This window comes from Anolis carolinensis, chromosome 4 (genome assembly GCF_035594765.1).
Source record: "Anolis carolinensis isolate JA03-04 chromosome 4, rAnoCar3.1.pri, whole genome shotgun sequence".
NCBI classification, from domain to species: Eukaryota; Metazoa; Chordata; class Lepidosauria; order Squamata; family Dactyloidae; genus Anolis; species Anolis carolinensis.
The window spans coordinates 133,743,423-133,769,161 of NC_085844.1; the positions used below are offsets into that span (position 1 = coordinate 133,743,423).

At 39.1% G+C, this 25,739-nt stretch overlaps 1 long non-coding RNA gene across 2 annotated transcripts in view; it reads left to right on the top strand.

The window, feature by feature from the left end:
* Positions 1–25,739, top strand: part of LOC103278605 (uncharacterized) — a 280,461-nt gene that overhangs the window by 199,863 nt on the left and 54,859 nt on the right. For both annotated transcript variants that reach the window (XR_010005242.1, XR_010005243.1), the window contains exon 4: positions 20,341–20,417. This is a non-coding gene — a long non-coding RNA (uncharacterized LOC103278605). The remainder of the gene's footprint in view (positions 1–20,340; positions 20,418–25,739) is intronic.

Below are 25,739 nucleotides of genomic sequence, written 5' to 3' on the forward strand. Positions count from 1 at the left end.
TTTACATGAATTCCAGACATGCCACCAGGTTTTCATTGAAGTATCATTTAATTCTCCATTTCCTTTTTTTTAAAGCAGGTCTCTAGCTCCAGTAGATATGGGACAAAATGTGGAGGCACTCATTGCCAAATGCCTCTGCAAGAAAGACATTTGACTGAAAATTTTCTTTTGAAGAAGATGACAACAAGCTCTATGAGTAGCATGTTGGAACTCAACCACATCCTGCACAAGCTTGTATTTCTTATCAAGTACTTAGTTAGGCAGATGGGTTGGTTGACAGGGAAAGGCCCTTCCCCCATTGGCATACTTACTTACTTACTTACTTAGGTGATCCCTCGTAGTTTGAGGACGACTGTCTTCCATCTCTGGTGTCTTGGGGGTGGGTTCTTAAGTGGCTGAAGAGACCTATTCTTGATCTGCATGTTCTCCTGCAGTGAGGACATCGGTTTCCAGGTGGAAGGCGGTCCCGGTCAGGATTGGCTTGATGCTCCTTCCTCTTGGCACATTTCTCCCTTAAGCCCTCCATTCGTACCTCTTCAAACTCCGCAGCACTGCTGGTCACAGCTGACTTCCAATTAGAGCGCTCAAGGGCCAGGGTTTCCCAGTTCTCAGTATCTATGCCACAGTTTTTAAGTTTGGCTTTAAGCCAATCTTTAAATCTCTTTTCCTGTCCACCAACATTACGTTTCCCGTTTTTGAGTTTGGAATAGAGTAGCTGCTTTGGGAGACGGTGATCGGACATTCGGACAACGTGGCCAGTTCAGCGGAGTTGATTGCGTAGGAGCATCGCTTCAATGCTGGTGGTCTTTGCTTCTTCCGCACACTGACATTTGTCTGCCTGTCTTCCCAAGAGATTTGCAGGGTTTTTCTGAGGCAACGCTGATGGAATTGCTCCAGGAGTTGAGTACGACGTCTGTAGACCGTCCACGTTTCGCAGGTGTAGAGCAGGGTTGGGAGGACAATGGCTTTATAAACAAGCATCTTGGTATCTCTACGGATGTTCCGATCCTCAAATACTTTCTGCTTCATTCGGAAAAATGCTACACTCGCAGAGCTCAGGCGGTGTTGTATTTCAGTGTCGATGTTGACTTTTGTAGAGAGGTGGCAGCCAAGGTAGCGGAAATGGTCAACATTTTCTAATGTGACACCATTAAGCTGTATTCCTGGCATTGCAGAGGGGTTAGCTGGTGCCTGTTGGAAGAGCACTTTGGTTTTCTCGATGTTCAATGAGAGGCCGAGCTTCCCGTATGCTTCTGCAAAGGTGTTTAGAGTGGCCTGTAGGTTTTTTTCTGAATTTGCACAGACTACATTGTCATCGGCATACTGGAGTTCCATAGCAGATGTGGTTGTGACCTTGGCTTTGGCTTTCATTCTGCTTGCCATCTATCTGATAGATGATTTTCACTCTGGTGGGAAGCTTCCCATCAACAAGATGAAGTATCATAGCAATGAAGATGGAAAATGACATATCCCTGTTTGACACTTGATTCCACCTTAAATGGGTGACTTTGGAAACCATTGCTGTCCAAGACTGTTGCCATCTTGTCATCGCGGAAAAGCCGCAAGATGCTCACAAATTTGTCAGGACATCCAATTTTTTGGAGGGTGGTCCAGAGAAACATGGACTGTTTACAGACATCACACTCCTGGGATTTAACACCAACACTCTAGACGAGGGATTCCTAAACTAAGGAAGTGGGCTGGATGTGGCCCTCCAAGGTCATTTACCTGCCCCCTGTCCTAAACTTTAGACTTAGGTTTAACCTAAGTTTGAAATGACTTGAAGGCACACAACAACAATCCTAATTTTGGACTATTTCATCGTAGTCCAGCCACCCCACAGTTTGAGGGACTTTGAACCAGCCCATCACTTAAAAGATTTGAGGAGCTCTGCTCTAGACTAAAGGGTCACAAAATTGTTCTCAGCCATTCCTTTTCTGAAGGCTTTTAACTATATTCCTCAAAGAGGCTTCCCTTTCAAAACACAGTTCCCAAAACTATATCTCTATCTTCACATTTCAAACTCCAACCCCCAACTGAAAAAGAATTCTCTGGCTGCCACTTTGGCTCCACCCATCTTCAGTTGCTAAGCAATTCCTCATTTGCATCAGCCAATCAGACGGCACTTACTGTAATGCTTGCCTGATTGCTCCTCCCCCTTGCTCTGCTGAGCCTTTGCAAGCAAGGCCTGCAAAATGGCCACACACCAGCCATACAAGGCAAGCCACACACCAACCGTGTAAGGTAGGCAACATCAGTTAGAGAGGTCTTAGGAACTTTCAATTGAGCTAACATTTAAAATGGATATTTATAAGAAATTTAGTAGTCACCAAAGAGGAATTCAAACAAATAATCAACATATATAGGGAGAAAGTTAGAAAAGCCAAAGTTCAGGATGAACTCAGGCTTGCTACTGGATAAATTCAAATAATAAAAATGACTTTTTTGTTATGCCTGTAGCAAAAGGAAGAATAAGAAATGGAAGAACTACTGTGTATGGTGATAGTGAAATGCTAATGGGGATAGAGAAAAGGCAGAACTACTTAAATAGCTTCTTTGTCTCAGTCTTCTCCCAAAAGTGTAATAGTGCTGAACTTGGAGCAAAGGATGTAGTAGGGGAAATGCAGCACAGAATTGGTAAAGAGGCAATACACTTATATCTGGCCAATCTAAATGAATTCAAGTCTCCAGAATAAGATGAATTGCATCCAAGGGTATTAAAAGAACTGACAGAAGTAATTTCAGAACCAATAGCAATCATCATTGAGAATTCTTGAGAGATTTCAGCTTTCTAAAGGAAGGCAAACATTGCCCCATTTTCGAAGGGGGAGGGGGAGAGGACCCAAACAGTTATCTCCTAGTCAGCCTGACATCAATACCAGGAAACATTCTAGAGCAGATCATTAAGCAGACAATCTGTAAGCACTTAGAATCATAGAATTGGAAGAAATCATATCAGGATATCCAGTCCAACCTCCTGGTTAGCACAATCAAAGTACCCTTGACAGATGGTCATGCCTGTTTAAAAGTTTCCAAAGGAGCCTTCATTAAACACTAAGGCAGTGAGTTTGAATAGTTCTTACAGTCAGGAAGTTCTTCCTGATGTTCAGGTGGAATCTCCTTTCATGTCATTTGAACCCATTGCTCCAAGTCCTATTCTTCAGGGCAGCAAAAAACAAGCTTGCTCCCTGTTTCTTATGACATCATTTTAAATATTTAAACATGACTATCATGTTTCCTCTTAACATTTTATTCTGCAGGCTAAACATACCCAACTCTTTAATCCACTCCTCATAGGTTTCTAGACCTTTGATCATTTTAGTCTCCCTCCTCTTGACATGTTCCAGCTTGTCAACATTTCTCTTGAATTGTGGTTCCCAGAATGGACACAGTATTCCAGGTGATGTCTGACCAAAGCAGAATAGATAGGCACTGTTAATTCACTTAATCTAGACACTATTATCTAGACACATAATAAACTGTGGCATGTTCATGGTGGTATGGGAATACCAAGTCACCTTTTCTGTCTCCTGAGAAATCTGTATAAAGACCAAGTAGCCACAGTAAGAACAGACCACGGAACAACACACTGGTTCAAGATTGGAAAAGGAGTACGGTAGGGCTGTAAACTTTCACCCTAACTATTAAACTTGTATGCAGAACGCATCATGCGATGTGGGGGCCTGACTAATCCAAGGCTGGAGTTAAAATTGCTGGAAGAAACATTAACAACCTTAAGTATGCAGATGATACCACTTTGATGGCTGAAAGTGAGGAGGAGCTGAGGAGCCTTTTAACCAAGGTGAAAGAAGAAAGTGCCAAAGCTGGGCTGCAGTTAAACATCAAGAAAACCAAGATTATGGCAACCAGACTGATTGATAACTGGCAAATAAAGGGAGAAAATGTGGAGGCAGTGACAGACTTTATATTTCTAGGCACGAAGATCACTGCAGATGCAGACTGCAGCCAGGAAATCAGAAGACGTTTACTTCTTGGGAGGAGAGCAATGGCCAACCTCGATTAAAATAGTGAAAAGCAGAGACATCACACTGGCAACGAAGGTCCGCATAGTTAAAGCAATGGTATTCCCCATAGTAACCTATGGATGCGAGAGTAACCTATGGACGCATTTGAACTTTGGTGCTGGAGGAAAATCCTGAGAGTGCCTTGGACCACAAGAAGATCCAACCAGTCCATCCTCCGGGAAATAATGTCCGGCTGCTCACTGGAGGGAAGGATACTAGAGGCAAAAATGAAATATTTCGGCCAAATCATGAGAAGACAGGAAAGCTTGGAAAAAAATCATGATGCTGGGGAAAATGGAAGGAAAAGGGAAGAGAGGCCGACCAAGGGCAAGATGGATGGATGGTATCCTTGAAGTAACTGGCTTGACCTTGAAGGAACTGGGGGAGGCGATGGCCGACAGGGAGCTCTGGCGTGGACTGGTCCATGAGTTCACGAAGAGTCAGAAATGACTGTGTGATAGAAGAAGAAGAAGAAGAAGAAGAAGAAGAAGAAGAAGAAGAAGAAGAAGAAGAAGAAGAAGAAGAAGAAGAAGAAGAAGAAGAAGACACTATGCTCCCTTTGATGCAGGCCAAAATCACTTTTTTAGCATACTGTTTTTGGGTCATATTCAATTGTTGTCTACTAAGACTCTGAAAACATTTTCATCTTGTCAAGCCTGGTGTCATCCATTCTGTATCTCAAAATAAGTCATGGCAGATGAACCTTATCTCTTTTTGATAGATTTTCAAGCTTGGTAGATTAAGGCAATGCTGTGGATGTAGTATATCTTAATTTCAGTAAGGCCTTTAATAAGGTCCCCCATGAAATTCTCACAAATCATCTGGCAAAATGTAGGCTGGATAATGCTATTGTTAGGTGGATTGGGAATTGGTTGACTGGTTAAACCCAAAGTGCCCTTCTTCATCCTGGAAAGAAGTGACCAGTGAGGAGCCAGAGGATTCTGTCATGGGTCCATTGCTATTCAACATCTTTATCAATTACATGTGTGATGGAATAGAAGGCATGCTTATCAAATTTGCAGATGATATCAAACAGGGAGGGATAGCTAATAGCCAGAGTCAAATATAAAACGACCTGAACATATTAGTGAGCTTGGCCAAAACTATTTTTATAATAATAATAATAATAATAATAATAATAATAATAATAATAATAGTAATAATAATAATTTTATTCTTGTATCCCGCCCCATCTCCCCGTAGGGACTCGGGGCGGCTCACATGGGGCCTTGCCCAACATCACAATATAAAAACAAATCAAAACACATAAATTTACAACAATAAATCAACAATATCAGTAAAACCATCATAAAAACAATATTGCAGGAAAAAGCGTTAAAAACAGATATAAAACACAAAATATTTTTACAGATATATCATGGGTGACACCTGGTTTGAAAATAGTACATGTAAAAGGGATCTGGAAATCTCAGGGTAACATGAGCTGAATGCATCAATAGTTTGATGTGACAGCTCAAAAACCCAAAGCATTTCTGGGCTGCATCAATAGAAGTATAGTTCCTAGATTGAGGGAAGTTTCCAAACCTTAAGTAATCTGTTTTTATCTCATAGCTTACTTTCAGGTGTATGTACAATATCCTTTATCTTAAATGCTTGGGACCAGTGTTGAGGATTTCAGATTCTTTTCAGATTTTGGAATATTTGAATATGCACAATGAGATATCTTGATGATGGGATCCAGGTGTGTGTGTGTGTGTGTGTGTGTGTGTGTGTGTGTGTGTGTGTTGGCAAATTGCCTTGGTTTTGGAACCCTTGGGCTCTTTTCGGCCTAAAGAGAGGCAAGAGAGTGAAGTTACCTAGAGGGGATTTGGGGCCAAAATATGTTATACAATGGAGTTATGGCCCTATGAGGCTAGATCTACACTGCTCCATAAACCTAATTTCAGAATGTGGATTAATGGCATCGATCTCGATTTTAGGGTAGTATACTATACTATACTAATCTATATTATAGACTTATATAATCCATTTCAATGCAGTTAGTCCACCTTCTGAAACTTTATTATAGGGCAGTACAGATCCAGCATGCTATCCCCTCCACTACCAACAACTCCCTATCCCTAGTTTATTCCCTTTAAAGTCTTCTGCCAGACCCCCAATGGATGTCAAAATCCATGGATGCTCAAATCCCACTATATATAATAGTGTACTAAATTGGTTTCCCTTATATAAAATGACAAGATCAGGCTTTGCTTGGTTTGTGGGTGGTGGAATCCATAGATACAAAGGGCCAAACGTATGCAAATGTGTGGAATGTGTTGACAGTAACTTATTCTGTGTATTGTTGCAAGTTTTTGTTTATTTGCTTGTTTATGATATTTAAGTACTAACAATCAGGTCTTAACGATGTATTGGTTGTGTATATTTTATACTGCATTGTTAGCCAAAACTTTTGCTTCCATTTGACCATATATGCTTTTGAATCTATTTGTGTTGACTTTTGTACCATTCTTGCTTTAGTTTATATTTCAAACTGGTTTGAATCTTTTGCACATCATACATCTTAATATTTAGCTGCCTCTTTCTCTATTTTTTTCTGTCTATGCATAGACTTTGGGGTTATTAAACCTGACTCCTTTTTTGAGATAGAACTTTAATGATCCCCTGAAGTTCATTTCTGAGCCTGGCTTGTGGCCATCTTTGTAGCTACATCTAATAAAAGCTGCAAGATATTATATCATTCTTCCTTATACCTTGATAAGGCAATACTGTACAAAGATCATGCACTTATACCCACCAGTGCCCAGGCTTTTGCACTGAATTTAATCTTTAGAGGATTCAGCTCTTTGTGCTGTCCTTTCCATCACTGGCCACCTTAATTGCTGTTACTTTGGTGGCAAAGAGTTGACATTTAGGCCGCACAACAGTCTTCTCTTTTCCCTTAGAGAAAGCTGCATAATGCCACCAAGCACTTAGCAGATTCTTTCACAGCCTTTCACAAACAAGGAGAACTCATTGCTCCTTGCAAGAGGATACATGAGATGTACACATTGACACCAAGGAAAGTCAGCAGCACAACAATACAGAGAAGAGAGATCTATGTGGGATTTATAAGCTGCTTTTAAAAACCTGTTTTTTGTGCCATAGAACTGTGAGATCTATATGCCAGCAAAACTGGAAAACTTGCATTACTGGGATACTTTAAGAACTGACACACTCATTTCTGTTTCTGTAATGAACCATGCACATTCTTCTTCTACTTTCACTAGTGCAGGTTGAGTTATTCTTCCATATTTGGGGTTTTGTTTTATTTTGTAGTATTTGCATCCATATCTAATGAGATCCCTTTGGAGATGGGACTCAAGTTGAGACATGAACATCCTTTGATTCATATACACAGCATAAAATAATTTTGTACTGAATATTTTAATAATTTTGTACATGAGGCATGTACAAAATTATTAAATTAATGTAGATTGAATTATCAGAAAGCAAGTGACTATCTCAGACACACAGGTGGACAATTTTGGGTTTTCAAGTATTTTGGATTTTGCTTCTGGGATACTCAACCTGTACTACTTTAATTTGTAATTATTTACTTCTGTCTGAAACCTAAAGAAAAAGAGAGCATCAGTATGGGGTTTATTGCACTTTGATTCTCTCTAGCTTCACGTCTGTGACATTTAAGTACACTGACAGAGTTTACTTTCTAAGGCAGGAAGAACAATGGTACCATACGGCAGCAATCCCTTCTGTGAGTTTATCTGAGCATAAATTCTATTGAACGCAGTGAAATTTACCTTTCAGTAAAATATCACAGCAATGGGTTGTGAATCTGCCCTGTGAAGAGACATGATTTTAGTGCATGCTGATTTTATAATGTTAAGCAAAGAGGGATAAATTTATCCTCTAGCTATTACCTTTATTACTTGATTGAAATGTCTCTCCAACTGAAAAGTATCCTGAGTGTATGATTACCAAAGCCTTCAGCTTCCCATTCATTCTTTTGGTTATAAAAATTAAGACACTCCTGCTATACATGCATACACACACATACAGATATCATACACAATTTCAGTTGAATGGAATAAACATGTTGAAAGAAATTTGTCTGAAATATCGTGCTGGGTCTTTAGGGAAGACCATGTATACCCAAGCCCTAGATATTAGGCTTGGGCCTGGATCAGGTTGACCAAAACTGATACGTAATATTCGGTAGTCCGTTTTGTGTATTCCACGAAAACAGAATGGGGAGGAGGGAACCGAAAAACTGGGTTAAATGGATCAAGAGAGCCAGATTTATAGGTTACTGGAGAAGATGGAGTTAAGTCTGCATTATATCTGAGGCGGATCTGCTGTGGGGATCCTGGAGAAGATCCTGCAGCATCTTTTCTCCCTCTCCAGCAGTGGAAAAGTTCCCTAAGCTCCTCTTCCAAAGAGGGCTCTGCTGGGAACTCATTTTCCCAGCAGCACTTGCATGGGGAGCGCATTGAAAAGTCTCTGAGTTCCTCTTGGAGCATGATGAGAGTTTTCTCTGTGTGTGTTTTTCAGCCAATGAAAGGCCTGGTTGTGTCCATGCTCTGTTTGCCTGAGAATGGACACAACTAGTGACTACAATTCCCAGAACCCGCTCTTGCAGTTTGTCTTATTTTAAAAATGTTATGGTAAAAACTTAAAATAATTCTTTAAAAATCAGTAGATTAGTGAATTGTTTTGAAACTTGGCAGGCCTGCAGCTGTAAATGGGTTCTAAAACTGAGAAATGTTTCATACAGATAGGCCTTAAAATAACTGAGGATTCTTTAAAGTTTTCCATTGTAGCCAATGGGCCGAATATTTGCTGAATGAAAAGATCTATTCTCCTTCTGATTCAAGTAACTTCCCAGTAAACAGAATGAGGGGTTAGCCAAAAATGGACCCCGAAACAGCATGCCTTTTGGCCAAAATGCACAAGCCTACTAGATATATGTCCAGAGAAAACCTCAGCCATCTGATTTTTAACATCCTTTTGCATTATACAAATTTCTGTGTAACTGTTTACAACAATTTTTCTTGTGTTCATGTCTATAAATAATGTTTTATTTTTTATTATTACTTTCTCCCAATATGGGATAAGGTAGCAGATCCCATCTGATATTGGAAGCTAAACATGCTCAGATCTGCTTAGTACCTGGATGTTAGAAAAAAATCAGTGAATGAATATCGGGTGCTGTAGGCTGCATTTCAGAAGAAGGAATTCACAAAACCACCTTTCAGGATTTCTTCCTTAAGAAAACCCTTTGAAATTCATAGGGTCATCCTAAGTTGACAGGAGATTTGAAGGCACATACAGATGCATTATTTATTTATTGTACTTATGAGATAACTATAAAACATGTTCTTTATGTATCACACCATTAAAACATAAAACAAGAAAACTGTAGGAACATCTAAGAATGTATTGCTATGTAAACACAATAAAACCCAAAGCCAATTCAACAATAAAATATAGTAAAAAATTGTCAAAAGTAAAACCCACCAAAAATAAAACTAGAATGAAAATCATCCCCATGTAAAATGGATTAAGTTATTAGAGATTTGAAAGCCCTGAGACAACAGAGTCTTAATCTGGCTATGATGGGGAAAGCCGGTGTCAGATGAATTTTCCTTATGGGAGGGAAGCTTCATGTCTCTGGTAGCCACCAGGAGATACTGTTAATGGAAGAAATGAATAATTTGAAATATACTTACTGTTGAATTTGTTAATATAAATGCTGTTAACATGTCTTCCATAGCTCTTGTGAATAACTCCTCATATTAATTGCTCCTGTGAATGAAAAATCTCTTTTTTTCCATACAAAAACACATTAAAAGGTGAAAGATAAATCAACAGGCATGATTAGTTATCAGGAAAAAATCTACAGGACAAACCAATAACACAAATGTCAGAACATCTCCAGTGATACAGTCTGAAGCTGAGGCTGGATCTACACTGCCGTATGATCCAGGTTCAGATAATCCGCTTTGAACTGGGTTATATATATAAATGAGATACGTTCTAAAAAGTAAGAATACATTTACACTGTAGCATTAATGCTGTTTAACACTACTTTAACTGCCATATCTAAGTGTTATGGGATGATGAGAATAGTATATTTGTGAGGCATTAGTATTCGTTGGCAGCGAAGACTAAATACCTTATCAAACTAAAGTTCTCATGATTCCATGGTATGGGACCATGGCAGTTAAATTGGTGTCAAACTTCATTAATTTTATAGGGTAAATGCATCCTAAATTATCCTTCTTACAAGCTCTCAGAAGCAGATCTTTATTAGTTTACAGATAGTCTCCAAATACTAAACTACTCATTTACAACAGGATATATAACAATAATACAGGGTCAAGACCCCACCACAAACTTAGATGCCAACTCTGCCTCTGCATCTACTCGGAAGACAATATTATAGGGGCCCACAACATCAGAGTTAAATTCATTTTTGTCTTTCTTTTTCCAAACTTATATATGCCATCCTGTGTCAGTAATGCTTCTCTACGCTATGCATTGGACAAACAGGACAGTCTCTATGCATCAGGTTAATTGAACACAAATGGAACATTAGAAGTGGCAACATCCAAATATTCGTTGCAAAACATTTTGGACATACAGTATGGGATTTAAAAACTGCAATCCTTGAATAAGTAAATTACAAAGGAATACTAGAAAGAGAAACAGGTGAATTGAATTATATTTCTACGCACCAGGAAAATGCAAGGATCACCTGGTACTTTTTTTTAATTTAAGGGTTGGTTTTTTTTTGGGGGGGGGGGTCAGTTACGGGGATGGCATCTAGATATCCCTCCAGGAAAGCCCAGGTTTTTTGGGGTGGGGGTGGGGATGGAAATCTATGTCAAAGCGGTTTCTTAAACCTGCTTTGGTGTGGATTTTGGCGTTGCCTGGAAACGCACTCAGATAAGGTTTTTAATCCAGGGAAACTGATTTATTACCCTTTAAAATGTATGGCAATAGTTGTGGAGTGCATCTTTCTGGATGCTACCTCATCCTACTCCTCTAACTGTTTAAACTCATGTCTTGTGGTCTAGATATCACTCTGTACGGCATCTGAATAAATGGGTTTATATCCATGAAAGTTCATGCCAAAATAATATAGGTGCTGCTACATTCCACCCCCACCCTTCCCTTCCTCCTTTCAAATCTGATGTTCCTATATACATTACCATTGGCTTGAGATGAATGAAGGAATTAGTCGTTCTGAATTGTAATGGGAGTAATAGACTTCTGTTTCTTCATGCTACATGGAAAACTGTATATGTTATATACTATTCAAAACTGGGAAAACAAAACATTTCAAGAATCCAAGTCATCATATTTAAAGAACACAATAGTTGCTTTCATGCTTATTTACAACTAAATATAAGGAAGAACTTCTTGATGATAAAAGCTATGGAATAAACTACTGTATATTGGAAGCTAGGAGACTCTTTGGAGATCTATAAATAAATTAGATGGGCACCTTTTACAAATGCTTTAGCAGTAGAGTGTTGCATTGTAAGGGACTGGGTGATCTGCACAATCCCTTTCGGTGATATAATTCATGATTCTGTCGTTTCTCATTTACTGACATCTTATATGAGTTTTAAGACCTCATTAGATGGGTTGCTGGAATCACCACGCATTGTGACAAATTTGGCGGTGCCCATCAGGGTGTGGTGGGGAACCCTGCATTGCCTGACTCACCCAAGTCCCCATGGGGGGATGTGTTGGCTGCCCGGCTTCCCCCTGTTGACATCTATTCAACACAAGAAGCCTCCCATGCTGAATAGATAATATCAACATGGGAAGCCTTCCATGTGGCCCCCATGGTGGTATGCGCCAGTTCACCTATATTTTTACAATGGAGTCCCACTGAAAGTTGCTCTACATCATGGGATGGGAGCTGGTGGGCTTCGCTATAAAAGTATAGGCAAACCGGCACATGCTGCTGAAAAGAACCTCATGTGATGAAGTCATTAGTAATTATTGGTATGCTATATGAAAGCCTTCACAACATTCTTTATTTTTAAAATCACAGGACAGTAAATTCTTGTAAATGATTTTCCTTGGGCTTCTCACCAAAATGAAAATGCACATAGAATTAAGTTACTAAGTTGGCACAGATGGTTTTAAAGTCTTTTCCACAAGGGAGACAAAGAGAGGTGCTTGATCTCTAAAACTATGCAGAGACTCTTACAGAACTTTGCCATATTCCCTGTGCAACGAGAGGGTGTAACCAGTCAATGGTGAGAAAAATATTTCTGTACATGCTGAGAATTGCTTTTTCTATATAAAACACATTCTCTATTTACATGAAGAAACAGCACGAGTAAAGGCCAGAAAGGCTGGTATTAAATGGGCACGTTCAAAGAGAAACACTTCAAGAATAAAAAGAGGTGTGTGTTCCTTTTCCTTGGCACTGTCATGGATGATCCAAAATGATATAATCTTATGCATAGTAACCAACTGAGAATTTAGATAAGAATGTTCAAACATGCCATCTAAAGTGATAATGGGATAGCTTCAAAGGTTAGCTGTAGTTCTTCTACTCTGTTGACCTCATTTGATCTGCTGAAGTTGTACTATAAATCAAACAATGTTTTCTCTTAGTACCAAACTTGCAGTGACCTCAGAAATTTTAACGACATTTTTATACATTTGCAGTTTGCATGCATTTGTTTAAGCAAACATATACAGCTTCTTTCCATTAAAAGTTGGAATGGCAGTGCAGATTATAAAATCGACTTCAGTAAATCAGCACAAAGGTTCATCCTGTATAGTTTGCTTCTGATGAAGATAAATTTAAAAAGCCCATATGCAAGAGAAGGACAGATCAGTTTTCACCACCAAGGCATTATGGAGTGCTGCATTCTTATGTGCGCGTGCGTGTGTGCGCGTGCCACAGGTCTTGTTACTTTCTTGAATGAAAAGCAATATCTGCTGAAATAGCCAAGAAAGAATATATTGCAGAAGTGATCAAAAGTCATCGGACTAAACCTGCTAATTTAAGGGTGTGAATGGGAAGGGATTGCTGGCTTTATGAATATTTGGATGCCTAATGCCACTCCAGGTAAGATTTGAGAGCATTTGGTAGACAATTGACATTTCCCCCCAAATTTGAAGTTGTGTGCGGTCTTGAGATCACAAAAATGCATTGAGAAACATCATGTGGTTTAGGGCCACAGTTTCATGCTCTTATGGAAAGGCCTGCTTGGACATTTCTGTTCCATCTTCAATGCTAAAATTGCCAGACTGAAAACTAAAGAAAACTCTTAAACTTTTAATGTCTTGTGTAGAGGAGGGAATTTCAACAGAGCTTGCATGTCACACAAAAAGTAACAAGCAACAGCTATTGAAATTACCTCTTCTAAACAATTATTAAAGGTACTAGCTATGCCCAGCCATGCGTTGCTGTGGCGAAGTATGGTGGTATGGGAAATAAAGTATTGAGGAATTGGTGGTAGTTGAATCCCTTCTTACTCACTTATCCAACCTTCTGCCTGCCTGTTTATGTTGGATAAGTGAGACTCTACTGTATATTTATAATCTTATATTATCCTGAGAACTGGATTATATGAGGCCCCTTGTACACAGCTGGATAAAATGTACACTGAAGTGGATTATATGGCAGTGTGGACTCAAGATAATCCAGTTCAAAGCAGATAATATAAGATTATAAATGGGTTATATAGCTGTGTGGAAGGGCCTTGAGTCTACACTGCCATATAATCCAGTTCAAATCTGATAATCTGTATTTTATAGGCAGTGTGGAAGAGGCCTAAGTGAAGCCTAACTCTGCCTGTCCCCTGGGCTGAGTGGGTTGCTAGGAGACCAAGTGGGCGGAGCTTAGCCTTCTAACTGGCAGCAATTGGATAAAAACAATTATTCTTCTCCCTCTAATTAGGACTTTATTTTTCTTTTCTTTTTGTTGTATCAACCTAGAGGCGTGGATGATGGGTTGTGTTGTCAAATTTCGAGGTTGGGGGGCCTGTAGTTTTGTTGTTTTGTGGGTTGCCGTGATGCCATCACTGTTTTATATATATAGATTGGAATCCCCTCCTAGTTTCAATCTGACAAACCTAGGCACAATGACCCGATTTGCACTTCCTAAACTGATTCATGAATGAGAACACTTCCCCAGATTTTGTCATAAAGTTCCTGGCTCAAAATATGTAGCAAAATGTGTATACAGTTGCTTATTTTTAGTATCAAGTGCATATGGATATGCATATTTTCATGCGGATGGCACACAAAAATGCACGTTTTGAGGAAAAATAAAAATGTGATTTCCACATACTATTTTAAACATTGCAGATAGATGTGGTTCAGAAACAAGATGGAATTATAATTCAATACATTTGACCAAAAATAAACCAGTCTGTCCATTGCTCGCTGAAGTCTGGGCAATGCCCACTAATACACACGCCTGCCAACTTCAGACTAGTGGAGAGTTCATTTTTTCAGCACCTGTAGATGCTGAAAACAGTAAGAGCTCAAAGATGAAAGAAACAGAACACATCAGGCACAAAGAGGTAAATTGGAGAGGGGACAGTGTTGAGATAGGAACAGTAAATCCATTAATCTTAAGAAATAGAATTCACTGTGCAAAACAGCTAAAGGCTGAGAGACACCTCATTTGTTATCAGGTTCACTGTGAAAGCTTGGTTCTTTAATTATCTCACCAAATTCTACAGCCCATTCATCAAGGTGCCGGCACCAGGTTGCTGTGATTACCACCCACATACCATCTGGGGAAAGCTGCTGAGGAAGCCCAGGGAACCAGTTCTTGAACATCCAGCTAGCTCTCACTGAATGAGACACAGTGCAATCCTGTATACAGAAACCTAAATGTTAAGCCCCACTGAGCTTATTAGTACTTACATTTTAATAAGTCTGGGTTTGTATCATGAGCTTCTTTCTTGAATGATTCCTTTCTGATGATCACTGATATTTTCCAACAGTGGTCTCTCATTCAGGTACGAACCAGGCTCAATCCCACTTATTTTAGCCAAAAATCAGATGAGAGGCAGTGTGATCAGGGCAGTATTGGATGCCTGCCACCTCTTCCTTGAAATTAACCACTATATAGAGAGGTATGTCTTGGCACAGATAGGCCGAAATTTTATAAGCCATGGCACAAGAGAGATATTTCTTGGCATATATTTTGGTGCACTATACACAGAGATGCAAGAAGCCATAGTGTTGAGGCAAAGGGGAACTTCATCAGTTGGACTTCTGCTACTCCTGCCACAGGTTCAAAGTAGAAAAGGTGCCAGTTGGCATCCTATGAGTTTTTTGGTCTGGCCCACTTTCCAATCCCCCTTCCCATTATTGTCATAGTCCCAGCAATTCGGGCTTGACGGTGAAATGCAAGCAGGGCAATAATGGGAAGCAACTAAGAGGTTCCAAAGATTCCTCAAAGGAGCACATTGCATTTTCAGGAGGGATAAGAAACTTTCTCAGGGTGAGGGGACTGAATTGGACCTTCCAGAAATCATTAGGGGATTCAGTTGTTGTTCACAGGATTTACATCTACAAAATTCAGCAGCAACTCAATACTCTCTGTATGCTTCAGGAGGGTGCTAGAGTGTCCTTGGACATCAACAAACTCAGTAAAACTGCTGGGGAATGTGTTTGTTTTCCTCCCAGAAAAGATGGATTAAAAGGGAGCTACCATGATTTTGATGGTACAGATGGTAATAGTGCTTGGGACAAGCAAACTAGGAGTGCACAACCCCAGCTATATCGAGAAGATTCGAGAGGCTGAAAAGTACATACTGGCAAGGAACTTGATAATGATTTTGATAATATGGGTCAGGAAGTTAGGCTGCAAGATCACATGATTCATATATTGACAGCCTGAAAGTCCTATCATCATCAGAAGTATGAGCAATGATAGGAGTTAAATCTAACAATTTTTAGTGGACTTCACATTGGCCATCCCCACTCTTTAGTACATTGGAAGGTGCTCAATACTGAAGCTATTTTGCCACCTAATCCAATTTGTATTGGTCTGACCATGGTTCTTCTAGATAATGTGCAGGAATCCTTACCACAGAAGAACAATGGGGTAACAATACCAAATATTCTGTTCAATACATATGGTAAGGATTGAATCTATAATGCAAAATATATGCTCAAATACTGACTTATAGCCCATTACAAAGAAATTCCATGTGACTAACTCTGGTATGATAAGAGGCTGACCATGTTAGGGCTTGTACTGCTTGGCTCCATAACTAAATGAAGACACATTGCATGAAATAGGATGAACCAACTTGGGAACATTCCTAACTTTCACCAACAGGAATGGTTTCATTACCATTCAATATTACCTCTCAATGTGGGTACTACTGTCTACAACACTGAAGGCCAAAGAGGCTAGACTTCACCTTTGTGGGAGACCTTAATGTGGTTCCTTCCTGCTCTTCATTACAAGGATGAAGATCCCAACAGCACTCTCTGTCACTGGTATGCCATTCTTCACAAAGAGTGCATCTATACTCTAGAAGGAATGCAGTTTGACACCACTTTAACTGCCATGGCTCAATGCTAGAGAAATGGAATTTGTAGTTTGGTGAGGCACCAGCACCCTTTGGTGGAGAAGGCTACATACCTTGTAAAACTACAGCTCCCATGAGCTTTGGCAGTTAAATTGGTGTCAAACTGCATTATTCTAGAAGCACTTGAAGTTTTTTCTCCAAAGTAACAGCAAATAATTCCAGCAATTTTCTTCCCACTCCAAAATAGTCTTCGAAAACAAAACTTTTTTAAAAAGCCTATGCACATTTCAGGACTTATCCTATGCAAAACTCGCACATGTTATTTAGTGCAGAAAACAGTGTTTTCTGTAGAAGAAACTACATTTTCTGCATGGAAAATTTACTTATTAACATTTTTTTAAAGAAGAGAGAAGATACAGAGGTGAGATAGTTATTAGGTTGGAGAATTAAGGAATTGTCTTTGTACTGTATTGGTTATTTTATTCTAGTGTCTGTGTGTTTTTAATTGTTTGGAAAATTGCATTTTTGAAAATTTAATAAAAATAGTGTTTAAAAAAAATACGTTTAATATTAATATTAATTCCTGGACAGAAAATGCTATTTTCTATCAACTATGTTAGAATTTTATACAGAATTAACCTTGTATACTTGTTTTGAAATGTCATTTTTCACACAGAAAATTCTATTAAAATCATTTTGCAATTTAATTTAATCTGATTTTATCAAACTTATCGTTTAATCAAGTTTTAAGTGTTGAAATGTATTTTAGCTCATTCTTACAGGAGCGTTAGAATAGGGATTTGTGTTTATTGTATCTGTGTATACTTGTCTTTTGTATTTTAGTGTTGATATGGTCAGAGAACTAATCAATAAACAAATTATCAATCTATTTCCTAGATGAGAAAGGATATTTCCAGTGGGAAAAACCACATTCAAATTTTGCGCAGTATGAGCTGGTCATTGACCATAATAAAAGTTTACTTACTTACTAAATTTTGCACAGAATAAGCCCTGAACTGCAAAGATTCTCATCACTTCAGGATTCTTCTCCTCGATTTCTTAATACTCAAAAAATGTTTTCGGCCATTTTTCAAGTGTAGGGCTGTTCTTTCCATCCCTACTTCCTTAAGACTTCTAGCTTGAAGTAAATCAATTTATTTCTATAGGAAATTCCATTCCAGATGGTATCTCTTAATCTTCAGAAGAAAATGGGGGAGGGAAGGATTGATATTTGGGGACAGATGTGGATTTTCCCCTATGTGAGGGGATCAGGTTCTACAGTGTACACTGGTTCTCAACCTGTGGGTTCCCAGGTGTTTTGGCCTACAACTCCCAGAATCCCAGCCAGTTTACTAGTGTTAGGATTTCTGGGAGTTGAAGGCCAGAACATCTGGGGACCCACAGGTTGAAAACCACTGTTCTACATGATTCAAAAGCTTCCAAGTGGTTAACCATATCCCTAACTGAACTGCAACTTCAGTCTATCACTAAAGGTGGTCTTCCTTGTGAGCAATGGTTAGCAAAGCATAAAATGGCTACCATCCACACACACATGAAGAAACTTCTGTCTGCCCTCCCCACACAGCAGATATTTCCATAGTGAGTTGGCTGCAATTATGGAAACTATCAAGCTAAATCTCCAGCTTTCAGAACATACTAATTCTATAAGGTTATATGCCCAGCCAGACTATACTTGTAGTGCATAAATGCTATTTTGACTAAGTGCCATTATTTAAACGTAGGTAGTGGGTGTGTTTTTTGCATGAACTTTGACAATATGTCTGGTGCCAATTGGTCTACTGTTCTCAAATAATATGTATATCCAGCACAATGCAGTGACAACAGAATTGTCTTCCCCTTTGTGCTTTCAGCATCTATGAAATATTTCTTTCTTGCAAGATAAGGGCAATGGAGAGATAGTATACAACAAATATTAAAGCTACCACAATATTAAAGTAATGCATCCACTTAGTTGACATATCATCTCTAAAACAGGATTCACAACTAGGCTCCCTGCACTCAAGAGCCTTTATTCAAGGAAAATTTAGTCATCTATCCCACCCTAAAATTTTAACTTTCGTCATCTAACCCAGAAAGCATTTGAACTAGTGATAAAGATTAAAAGAAATAAACAGAACTCTGGACATTTGAATTCTGGGTTCCATCCTCCCATCCCTCCAAATATACATCACTTCCATTTGCTTACAATAACACACATAGTGTGACATACATCCTTTACCTTATGAAAACTTCTAATCTGCAGCTTCTTTCTTTGATTTACCTTTGAAGTTCCCTCACATTTAAACAATAAAGGCTTCTGATTCATGAGGAGGTGCTGTGTTGTTTTGCTGTAACTGAAATCAAACAAAGAAAGTCCTACTGCACCTCAAAGATTTAACATTGGCCATACATAAACCTGTTTTTGATAATCCATACATCCTGGTAGTAGGTGAGCCAATTAAGAAACATCACAAACTAAGAAACGATTATACTGATTCAAACATGTGTTGATATCATAATTGGAACTTGCTAATGTAGTGCAACATTTTCTCTTCCTCTCAACTCTTCTTGTTTCTTACGAATTTACAATTCAGACGAATCTATAACTCAGATATCCCTATGTTATAATTATATAATATCTTCAGGGGAATTCTGGGTCTTAAAAGTGAATGGACAAAAAAAACTGGCTTCATCGCTTTTAAAATGTATTTATGTTTTTTACCCCCTGTTCTCCGGGATCAAGAGCATAAGACCCCCAATGAAATTGGAAAGAGCATAATTTTTTTTTTTAAAAAAAAACTATTTTAACTTAAGAGAAAAATAATAAAACATTTATTACCTGCCTCCCCTGGGATAACAATAGCATTAAAACAAGAGATAAAATACTATTAAAATGCAAAAAGCACAAGACACAGAGTTAAAATATAAGTTAAAATAATAACAGTTAAATAATAACTTGAACAACAACAACAACAACAACGTTCCTAGAGAACACATCTCTAGGAATCTCTAATGCTCCTGCTCCAGCACTCTCTAGACAATTTTTTAAATTTCATCAAAAGCCAGAACTCCTCTTTTAAAAAATCACATGAAAATCCAGAAATCCCCCTTTAAAGCTAGTGGGAAATTCACCAGTAATTGTCAATGAAGCATTTCCAAAGTAAGCTTGTTTTACCACTGAATTATATTTTTAGATCAGCAGGTGTGCAATAGGTTGCAGAATCCTGGGATATCACAACCACTGATCTATCTGCTCACTTCTTCAGCTGTTGCAGAAGCTGAAGCAAGAGGATCGCCTAGAATGATCATGAAAAAGGAAACAACACCTTATCACAACCACCATCTTTTCATTATGGCCAGCATACCCAGGAGGATTAGACTTGTCCCTGCCTTTGGTTTGCACTACAGTGCTGCCCACAGGGAGAGTGCAAAAGGAAGAAAACATGTCCAAAGTTCCTCTTACTTACATGCAGCTCCGGGACTATTTCTGTGACCCTTCCCCAGGGTTGAACAGCAGTCAAAATATTTTTGGCAGTTATCTCTAATTTATATTTTTCCCTCCAGGATGCTCTGAAATGCACCATAGGAATATGGATGGCATTTCCACCATGTTTGAATGTGCCTTGGGCTACCCCTAGTCAAAAAAACATTTTTTTTGTATCTTCCAAAATGTCTACTTAGAACAGCGGGATACATTTATACCACACTCCATGGCTTGCCAGGCCAAATTAAGTTCAGTCCTTTATTGAAACTGAAAACATGGTGAAAGTGGCTCCATTCTCTGAGAGACATTTGGAGACTTTTTTTTTTTTTTTTTGCAGGAGCAGATGTAACCCTCCAATTTCTGCTAGGCAGCTAGTCTTCCACAGTGGTTCACCCCTGCTTTGATGGTTACCAGGTAAGCACTATGCCTGAGATTTTGGAGCCAAAACCCAAGAGCTACCGTGTTTCCCTGAAAATAAGACAGTGTCTTATATTAATTTTTGCTCCCAAAGATGCACTAGGTCTTATTTTCAGGGGATGTCTTATTTTTCCATGAAGAAGAATTCACATTTATAGTTGAACAAAAAAAATGAACATTTATTATATCCTGTACAGTAGTAGTCATCACAAATCAGCATAACCAGACAAACTGTGAATCCTATCAAGAATTTCTTGTTACTACCAATATTTCCATGTACAATACTCTATGGTAGGTACACTTACAGATCCAGCATGCTCTGGTGTTCTGTTTGGCGGGCATGCTTCCAAACAAAAACTTTGCTAGGTCTTATTTTCGGGGGATGTCTTATTTTAGGGGAAACAGGGCAGGAATTACCTGTGGTGATGTCATAGCCAGGTGAGTTTACAAGGAACAGCCCCTGGTGATGTCATTAAGCATGGCACATAAAGCATTAAATTACAGTTGCTCAATGACTGATATTCAACTAATACAATGCCAACTAAAAGGAGGAAAGTATGTCACATACCTTGATTTGTATATATCCATGTATAAATTGACCTCCTTGGGATTCTGGGGCCAAGATTATGGATTTTAACATGGTCTGTGCGTAAGTCAAAATGCTTTCCCCCAATTCTAAGGAAAGTGCTGTTGCCAGCACAGGGGACAACCACACCTTCCCCATGATTCAGACGCTAGAAGTGGTGCAATGGCTGAGAGGATAGAAAAAGTGAGTGTTTCTTTTAAGGATGGACTAAGCTCTTGCCTTTTGCCACTCTGTTCAGAGAAGGGGATAGTTTTGATAAGAGTTAAAGTACAAGACTCAGATTGACCCATGGATGTCCACGAGGTCTTCTGAGTTGATTATCTGACTAAAGAAGAGCCGTGGTGTTGCAATGGGTTAAACCTTTGTGCTAGCAGAATTGCTGACTTGAAGGTTGGTGGTTCGAATCTGCGAGACGGGGTGAGCTCCTGTCTGTCAACTCTAGCCACCCATGCGGGGACATGAGAGAAGAACTGGGGGGGGGGGCAGGAAGACATCATTCCACCATGTCTCCTGTGTCATTATGACAATATAATATTGTATAATGTTGATATTGTGTTGTGCTAGTGGTGTGATATATTGTATGTACATGTGGTATTGATGATGATATTGTAGTTGTGTTACAGTGTAATACACTATTATAATTGTGTATTGTATGTTGCATGTAGTATTGCTAGTGGTGTGGTGGTGTGGTGGTGTAGTGCAGTGTGGTGGTGTATGATGCTTATGTTGTGCTGTACCAGTAATGTAATGTATTGTATGTACTACTTATAACTTCTAAGCTGCTGTGAGTCCCCTTTGGTATGAGAAGGGCGGGATATAAATGTTGCTAATAAATAAATAAATAATAAGCCTCTCAGCAGGATGGTAACACATCCGGGCATCTCCTGAGCAATATCTCTGTAGATGGCTGATTCTCTCACACCAGAAGCGACTTGCAGTATGTTCGCTTCTGACACAATAAAAAAACTGACTAAAATGTTTAGACTTAACCATAAATATATAGTGGAAATAGGAATGTATAAATATGTATTTTTTAAAAGAAAGATGATAATGTTACTTGATTATAGAAGACAACAGAATGGAACTTCACTTACTTTGTGTGTGATTATTTATTGAGTTTGTATAACCTCTACAGGTAGTGGTTGTGATTTTCATGATATAGGCTGTGGATGAAGAGACGTGTGAGCTAGAGCATACCTCTTGATGAGTACCTCTTGATGAGTTGAAACCACATCTACTCAAGTGTACTATTGTTCTTTGAGTACGATTCATCATTGGCATTCAATTGTAATTAAACGAGGCCTGAGGAACCTATGACCGAGGCTAGGCCAATTTTGTTTTCGTCTTACCTGAAAAACCAGTTCCATATTTCACTGAGATAAATAGGGGCAACATAAAACTGCTACGCGGTCAGGTGTGCCTGTTTGTTTTAGAATTTTGTGTCATTACTGTTGAATGCAACAGGCAATTCTCCATTTGCCCTACTTCATAGAATCAAAGAACTAAAGAGTTTCCAACTCACAATGAAGGTGACTCTATCACAGGGTTTTCCTGGTAAGATTCACCCAAGATCATTCAGTGAGTTTCCATACTTGAGTGAATATTTGTATCATGATCTCCAGAGTTATAGCCCGATGCTCAAACCACTACACCATGGTGGCTTTTTGCCTTTGCTACCTCATAATATTTATGTATTCAGAATTGCTTGCCACCATCAAGTGTGCCATTTGTAGGAGTAGAGAATAGTGCTCAAAGAAGACACATTTGCTCTTTTGTTTATTCCAGTGAGCAGGCTCCGTGCTAAATCAGCAAGACACTGAATACTTCCCATGCCTGGCTAGCACCAAGGCCAAGATGTGGGTTGCCTGTCTGTCATAGTGCCTCAAAGTGCTGGCAGTTACTATGCAGCCTACAAATGAAATTGCTGCCAGCTCACACCTCTTACAAGCAGAATGGCATGGAACTGGCTGCCAAAGGAGCTTTGTAGTTATCTTGTCTGCCCCGTGTGCATAAAAATCATCACTGAATTATATTATTACTGCATCAAAGCCAGTGGACTCCGAGGGATCAAAATGTTAATTTTCATAGCTGAGGACACTGTATTGAAAAAAACGGATTATCAGTTTAAGCAGTTTAAGATAACTTAATAGAGTTGTGTGTGTGTGTGGAATAGACCTTTTTAAAACATTAATAAGAATAGTATGTCTTTTTTGTCCAAAATATTGGGAATTCTATGTGCTATTAGTACCATAAGAATACCTTTCTAACACATGGCTTCTCTCCGACTTCCACAATCACCCATAACACACACACACACACACACACAAAATTTATACACGAAGTCATGGGGAGCACTATTGTTTGGTATGGGTATGATTAACCTTCATGAGCTATCTCCCCCCCCCCCCCTCACCTGAGATAACTGATATCTAAATAGATTTAAAGTAAGTAAGTAAGTAAAAGTTTATTTGTATACCACCCTCTCTCCCGAAAGGGACTCCCGAAAGGGATTTTCCAATATAAAATCAGCATAAAACATTGTACAATAAAACACTGAAAACACTATAAAACGCTATAAGAATTAAAAACAAAAACAAAACATAACAATTGACTAAAACAATCACATAAACAGAAGGAATATAATTTATAAAGATAAAGGGGAGCACATTTTTGTGGGAAGAGTAATGCATGGGGCTGAAGCTTTCCCATATACAACTGTGCTCTCCTCAACTGTTTGACAGCATGGAGAGATCATGAATTATATGGAGAGAATAACACATGGGAGAAGTCATGTTTTGTAGACAGGACCTTAATGACAGTTATGATTTCAATATACGAATTAGGTTTTTAATCTTTTAATCACTGCTGTCACGTGTTTTATTGATTTGTTTTCATGTTTATTTAAGGTAAATTGTCATTTTAATTATCTGCATTTAATTTATTATGTATTTGTATTTTCACTGTCTATTGTATGGCATCAAATGCCTGTCATTTATGTTGTAAGTCGCCCCAAGTCCCCAAAAGTAGATGGGATGTATAAATAAAGTTGACCAGACTTGTACCACCGTTCCATCATAGTTCTAATTCCCAAACATGTAAAAGTGTTTGGCTATTTGTGTAAAGGTTACTGAGGGCGATATGTGTCTCATAACCTGTGACTTGCTCACATTTATTTGGACTGCAAGCATGTCCCATAGTATATGCATTCAATACACCCATATGCTTGTACAATGCAGAGAAAGGCTATTAGTTTTGGCAAGTTATGCTCCTGAGAAACCTGTGTCCTATAATGACCAAAATTCTCATTAAGGTCTTCATCCCATGATCCGGGGGGGGGGGGGGGAAGCAGGGGAAAGCAGAGGAAATGGTCTTACTCTGTTTCCTCCTGTCAAGGTCTGTCATCTCAGATGAACAGCCCTCCCACATCCTTTCCCTGTTCAGGTCTATCTTTTCCCCACTTTCCCCTGCTTTCCTCAGTTTGGAGTTAGGAGCATCCAACTCCTCAAAATGCATTCTGGGCTCTGTTTCCATGCGCTGCGGAAACAGAGTCTCACAGAGCCCCACCCGTAGTACCCTTACGTCATGTGATGCCTTCTATGGGACTGTGTTTCAGAAGTGTGGGAAAACGGAGCCCAGAATCAGTGGGATGTGGTCCTAAGTTCCTAAGGATGTTTGTGTTTCTCTGCAATATTAGGAAGATGGAATGAGCTTTGTGAAAAAGGGAAAACGAGTTTTTCCCCATGTGTAAAAGGAAGGAGTGAAAGTAGCCACATGACTAGCTAACATTTGTAAATACCAAGAATGCTGAGTTGCTTGTCCCCTTTCATTCAATGGAGGATGGAAAAGAGAATTGAAGTCACTTTCTCCCTAGTCCTCCAGCTGAGAATTTGATGTCATGAGGTCTGTGGAAAGCTGCTGATAGATGGATAAAATTTGACCCTCCACCTAATTCTGGTTCTCTGTCCATTATAAGAAAACTCTCCCCTCCAAACTCTCTAATCCTGGGCAAAAACTGGTCCTATTTCATTTCCAAATGGCTTATGTGCAAGCCCCTGAAAGAGTCTGTCATGTTCTAGTTTATGCGACCCACTATTTTTGTTGGCCCTTGCCCTTCTTACTGGAAAAATATTTTAATTATATAATTAAATATTAAAATTTATCATGTAATTCAATATTTATTATGTAATTTGTTTTCTTTCTGGAATGTCTCTGGCCCTTACATTCCTATACTAAAATTTGATTGGTCCTCGGGTAACTAAAAGTTGGACCACACTGTCTAGATAAAGTCATATGCCTTTGCTCGTGTCTTTTAGAAACCTCTTGAACACAGACAAGAGCTCTCTTGGCCTTGAGGTGCTAAACATCACACTGAGTCCTTTTTTCTTGGCTATTTCCCTAAATAAGATAGGGATGTGCAACAGAAGGCAGATCCTCCTGCAACCACCCACATCAAAAAACCTGTTATGAGCCACAGTGTTCAGTACTGGATGTTCAGCCAAACAGCCAACACTTTGCTAGGATTTCTAGTTCAAACGTTATCTGGTTGCATGAAACTAGCTGCAGGAAAGAGGGTCTTTAAGATACACATTGCATGCCAAGTGTCCTGAAAGCCCGCCACAGTTCTGTCTACAGCAACAGGCACTTCGGCTACATCCAAGAAAGAGAGAGGGAGGGAGACACACACAGAGAGAGAACAAGCATGAGCACGCAAGACCCATTTGTGAAGCATGGCT